The sequence below is a fragment of the Vombatus ursinus genome, unplaced genomic scaffold (assembly GCF_900497805.2).
Source record: "Vombatus ursinus unplaced genomic scaffold, bare-nosed wombat genome assembly UNPS02009573.1, whole genome shotgun sequence".
NCBI lineage: Eukaryota > Metazoa > Chordata > Mammalia > Diprotodontia > Vombatidae > Vombatus > Vombatus ursinus.
This window is the reverse complement of record NW_020949351.1, coordinates 8044439-8050418: the sequence shown is the minus strand read 5'-3', so window position 1 is coordinate 8050418 and position 5980 is coordinate 8044439.

Below are 5980 nucleotides of genomic sequence, written 5' to 3'. Positions count from 1 at the left end.
GAAAACAGAAAGAACAATAATAACAAAATAATCTGAATTAAATTCTGAAAAAAATTATAATGACCAAACTTGACCCCATAGAAAAGATATGAGAAAATGTCTATTATTAATATTTTAGTGAGACAATTATTATTGAAAATGCTTCATTATTTTTGAAAAATCCCTCTGTATATCCTTGAAATAAGACAAACTTATAAAGTTAGTAATTATTCAGCTAATTTAATCTATGTAACTAGCCAAGCAAATCAATTTGTTTTATAACTCTTTTTTAAAAACACACAATACAAAAATAAAATAATGATTCATAACAGTCAGTGAGCAACAAGTTTTTAGCAGATGTCTCTATGTTTTTATATTTTCCATACACATTGCAAACAATTAAAAAGAACATTTAAAAACTAATTCAGACACTTGCTAGTTATATACCCTAGGATAAAACATTTATCTTCTCTTTGCCTCAATTTCCTCAACTGAAAAATCAGTAATTGTACTTCATGGTCTCTAACATCCCTTCCAACTAGAATCTACAATCCTATGATCAAAACCAAAACCAAAACAAAATACAGCCACCTTCTCCTAAGTATTCAATTTCTTGACCATAACCACACAATTCTTAGCAAAATTTCTTAGATTTCTTCTGGCATTATCATTAATATAGAGGTGAATCACCAGAAGTAAGTATCAGTTATCACATTAGGTAAGTCTTAGGGGGTTCTGGATTATGCCTTCAATATAATACCCAAGGGGAAAAAAAAAGAAACAACTAAGCACTCTGTTTGGCAAATAGCTGAATAAAAAATTTCAGGCAAAAATATTTTTGTAAATGTTTTTTTTCCATTTCTTTCTATGCAAATGATAATGTTTTATTCATTTCTTTATAATTACTGCTCTCTTTACCTTTTCTTCTTTTAGTTGTATGTGTTTCCTGATGCATAATTATAAACTCTACTGAGGTTTTGTACAAGCCAGATTTAGGAACATACACATGTGTGTGTGTGTGTGTGTGTGTGTGTATATATATATGTATGTGTGTGTGTGTGTGTGTAAGAGAGAAAAAGGGTGTATAGATTAGATTAGGAGGCAGCTAGGTGGCTAATTGGATAGAGCATAGGCCCTGTATTTAGCAAAGCCTGAGTTCAAATCCAGCCTCAAATGCACACTACCTGTGTGACACTGAGTGAGTCACTTAACCTCTGTTTATCTTAATCCAATGGAGAAGAAAATGGTAAACCACTCTAGTGTCTTTGCCAAGAAAACCTCATGGAGAGTATGGTCCATGATGTCACAAAGAGTTGGATATAACTGAATGAATGAACAAAAAAAATAGACTGGATTCCTCAGTTGTTTTCTTTAAGACATTTAAATATTCAGAGTATAGAATTCCATGTCAACATAGGTGGATTGAAGTTATTACTTAAGATATTCTTTCTTTAATTATGTCAGTGACTCAAAAATATGTGAAATATTCAGGAATAATAAATTCTTATAGTAATTTTTACTTGCCTGTCAATCATAAAAATACAAATCTTATAAACTAGGTGTCTTATTTGGTATTATTGAACTTTGTTTCTTTAAATCACAATTAATTAAATAATTTCAAAATATGGATTTTTCTTTTTAAAATAAGGTCTTCACTTCATTTTTATTTAATTACTAAAGTAATTGCATTTTTCACAACATAAAAGCCGGCCATTTGCTGTCTTAGAAACAATCAAATAGTCAACAAGCATTTCTCAATTGCCTATTATGTGTCAACACCTATGTTAGGCAATGGGACCATAATTGAATATGTTTTAATTTGCAGCTGAATAATAGGATTATATTTGTAATAGTTAGCTAAAGTAGTTTACTGGGTTTACATAGTGAGAATATTTTATCAAGTTAGTGCCCAAATTTTCCAATTCAATGAAAGAAAATCAGTCTGTTTATCTGATCAAATTGGCCAAATAAAGCAATGAAACTCCATATTGATTCAATCACCACAGTTTTAATCTTCTGTGAAAACTACCTTGACTATACAATCACATCATGTTTTTCCCCTTCTCTAAAGTCCTAGAGAACTTGTGTATTATTTATAATCAGCACTACTTAATTTACTACTCCAATAATAGTAGATAGTTTTCTAGAAGATTTTTTGTGTCATATCCCCAACTGACTGCTCTCTCTTTATCTCTCTCTCTCTTTTTCTCTCTCTCTGCATCTCTGCTCCCATATATACATGTATATATACACACACATACATATACACTCATATACATGCTTAAATATGTATAGATCGATATAGAGATATACATATATATGTGCATGTATATATGTATATGTGTGTATGTGTATACATACACACACTGTGTGTGTGTAGAATTCCTGAGATCAGCCTAGAGTTATATAATAAAGTCAGCTAAATAGACAAGCTTTCTTTTTCCCAAAAAACATACATATACTTTATTATCTTTAAAAATATTTATTGAATATCTGTTTTTATACATCACCTACATTTACCAGTGTATCCCTTCCCCTCCCAGAAAACCAACCCTCATAATAAAGAATAAAACAAGAGGGAAAGCTTCAGAAAAACTAACCACAATATCAAAAACTGTCAATTTATATATAATATCCTATACACACAGTCGTATAATTCTGCAAAGTCTGAGAAGATTTACTTTCTCAAATCTCTTCTTTGGGGCCAAGTTTGGTCATTATAATTTTTTTTTCAGAATTTAATTCTGATTATTTTGTTATCAATGCTTTTTTCCATTTTCATTGTTGTCTTCATTAAGTATATTGTTTCCCTGGTTCTCTTTACATTAGTTTATATAAGTCTTCCTATGATTTCTGAATTGATCAAATTCATCATTCCTTATAGTACAACAATTACATTAATTACAATTAATTTCATTACATTCATTTACTATATTGATTTTTAATTCAATCAACATTTTTTACATACCTACTATATGGTAGGTTTTGAGGGAGAATCAAAGACAAATAAAGTGAAGAAAACCCCTTTCATTCTGGACATTATGTTTTCATCCACAGACTCTATGAATGGATTAACTTTTTTGACTATATTATTACACTGTTGTCTCCAAAAAGTTCTACTATGACTTGTCACTGTGACATGGCAATAACTCTGAATTATTAAAGTTTATGCCCATTGATCACAAACTGTGGCAGGTTCTATAATTCTGGAATAACTTAGCATGATCTTGGACACAGACAGTGATTATCATCTGAGGAAAAGTCAAAACAAGTTTTGTTTTGTTTTGTTTTTTTAAAGGCTCATCATTAATAGGTTAACTACTAGGATGAATTATTTTTGCTATAAAAATTCATGAAACAAGAGAAACAAGTGCCTAAGGACAATGAAATTATTCAGAGGTGAGGCTAGAACCCAGGTGTCTCTGATTCTGAAATCATCTCCCTACTCCCCAAACCCATAGCTACCCTTTGAATTCATAGCTACTAATTTGCTTAATCTGTCAGTGTTCCCAGGAAATGCTCCATGACTATAATTTGTATAGCAGTTATTAATCTACCAATTGATAGAGTTTCCTCACTAGGAGTTCTCTCCATGGATGAACTGACAAATTGACAAAAACAAGCAAACAAACAAAAACAGAACAAACAGGGAAAATTCAAAAGTAGCTTGGAAAAAAGTTTTAAACCAGAAATATATATTATGTATAATAATAATGCCCAAATGGAGACTCAATTTAAATGTAAAAGGCCAAAAAATTAGAAGAAGGAGAAGGAAGAGGAGGAGAAAGAAAAGGAGGAGAGGGAGAAGAAGAAGAAATTAGTCATTCATTAAGTCCAAAATGATTTATAGCAGGGATGAGAGAATGATTCAACATTAGGAAAACAGTCAACATGATTGATCATATTAAAAACCAAAACATCTAAAAACACAAGACCATCTTAATAGATGCAGAAAGTCTTTGATATATTAGAATATTCTTTTATGCTAAAAATCCTACAAATATAAGTTTGGAGGGACATGTTTTCACATCATAAATAGCGTTTGTCTAAAACCAAAAGCTAGAAGCATATGTAATGAGTATACACTAAAACCTTTTCCCTAGTAAATACAGGACTACTAGTCTTGCCACTATTATTTTATATAGTTTTGGAAATGAAAACAACAATAAGACTCAAGAAATAAATTAAAGTCAGAAATATAAGTGAAGTAGAGATAAAACTACTCCCATTTGTTGATGATTTGATAGTATATTTGGAAAATTCTATGTAACCAGCAAAGATATTAATTGAGAAAACTAATAATTTTGGCAAATTTATATGCAACAAAATAAACCCTCAAAAAGCAGCAGTGTTTTTATATAATAATAGTAAAAGACAAAAAGGAATAATAGAAAAGGAAATCCCATTCACAACAGTTATACAATGCATAAAATATCTGGGGAATGATAACCTACAAAATCACACAAAAGACTTATGCAGATTCAGTTACAAATCATTTCTCAAAAAACAAAGAATAACTAAAATAGCTGAATGAATATTCCATTCTCATGTCAATATAATAACAATGATAATATTACAAAAGTTAATTGATACATCTGCTGCTATGCCAATGAAATTACTAAGGGGATACTTTATAAAACTTGATAACATAGTAATAATATTGATTTTGAAAAACAAAAGGTCTAGAATATTAAGGTAAATGAAGGAAAAATAGATATGAAATAAGAATAGTGCTTCAAGACTTACAACTATACTATAAAAGATCAGTCATCAAAACTATTTGGTATTGGTTTAAAAAAGATTAATGGAACTCACTAGACAAGAAAGAATCAGAAACAATATAACTCAATAACCTAATGTTTGATGAAATAAAAAAACAGAAATTAACTAGGAAAAGCCATATTATTGATTTTAAAAAACTGCTGGGAAAATAGGGAAATAGTATGAAATAAATTAAGCTTAGAACACCTTGTACTGTATTTCACAATATATTCTAAATGCATATGCAAACTTAATGTTAATGAGTATACCATAAAAAATATTAGAAGAGAAACAAATCACATCACTCTGACAGATATGTGTAAGAGATGTATCTTAACCAAACAATAGATAAAGGCAATTACAAAGTAAAAAAAAAACAACACATAAATAATTATATGAAACTGAAAAGCTTTTTCACAGACAAAATTAACACAGGATAAGAAGAGAAGTGGTTGAATTGGGAAAATATACACATATTTGTACTTATACATACATATATAAATATACACACATATATTACATATTCTTATGTATACATATATATGATATACACTATACATGCATAAATATATGTATACATATATAGCCTTTCCTTAATAGATAAATGGTTAAAGGATATGAACAATTCTAAAAAGCACTGCATATTTTTTATAGCCAAATGGAAAAATGCTTCAAATCACTAATGATAATAGCAGTGAAAATCAAAACAATCCTTTTTGTAAACTACTGAATTTGAAACAAGGAATATTTCCATCAACTGGGGACAACACATTATGGCACATGAAAGGCAAAAATAAGTACTTACTGTACTTTAAAAAATGATATATGTGGCGAACACAGAGAAGCATAGAAATATCTTAATGAACTGATGTAGAATGAAACAGTGTTAAGAAAACAATGTACGTAGCAACTACAACATTTACAATGTAAATTGAAAAGCAACCACACATACAATCAAAAGTTAATATAAAAAAGTTATAAAGATCAATCAAGACTAGAATGAAGAAATATTATAGAGCAATGCCAACCTATATCCCTTCATGAAGATAGGAGGTCCATAACTGTTACATATTGCATGTTTTCAGACTTTTTCAATGTATTTGATCAGTTGTACTGATTTTTTCCTCTTAAAAATATGTTTTGTTATGTGGGATGACTCTTGGGGGGGTAGTGGGAGGGATACTGAGGATAATTATAATGAAATAAAAAACAGAAGACATCAACAAAAATCTTATTCAAA